The following is a 443-nucleotide window of genomic DNA, read 5'->3' as shown; positions in this document are numbered from 1 at the left end:
AGTGCCGCACTGTCAGAGGATCAGTATTGAGGGAGTGCCGCACTGTCGGAGGGCCAGTACTGAGGGAGTGCCGCACTGTCGGAGGGTCGGTACTGAGGGAGTGCCGCACTGTCAGAGGGTCAGTACTGAGAGAGTGCCGCACTGTCAGAGAGTCAGTACTGAAGGGAGTGCCAGACTGTTGTAGGGTCAGTGCTGAGGGAGTGCCGCACTGTCAGAGGGTCAGTGCTGAGGGAGTGCCGCACTGTCAGAGGGTCAGTACTGAGGGAGTGCCGCACTGTCAGAGGGTCAGAGCTGAGGGAGTGCTGCACTGTCAGAGGGTCAGTACTGAAGAGAATGCTGCATTTTAGGAGGGGCAGTGTTCCCTCTGTAGCTAGCAATGTAAATAGCCATCCTGTAAATGACTTTAAAAAAGTTGCCATGGTGTGATTTGAAGCCTTGTCCTG

Source organism: Rhincodon typus, chromosome 11, assembly GCF_021869965.1.
Source record: "Rhincodon typus isolate 14 chromosome 11, sRhiTyp1.1, whole genome shotgun sequence".
Lineage (NCBI taxonomy): Eukaryota > Metazoa > Chordata > Chondrichthyes > Orectolobiformes > Rhincodontidae > Rhincodon > Rhincodon typus.
The sequence above is the reverse complement of the archived record's forward strand: the minus strand, read 5'-3'. Positions refer to the sequence as shown.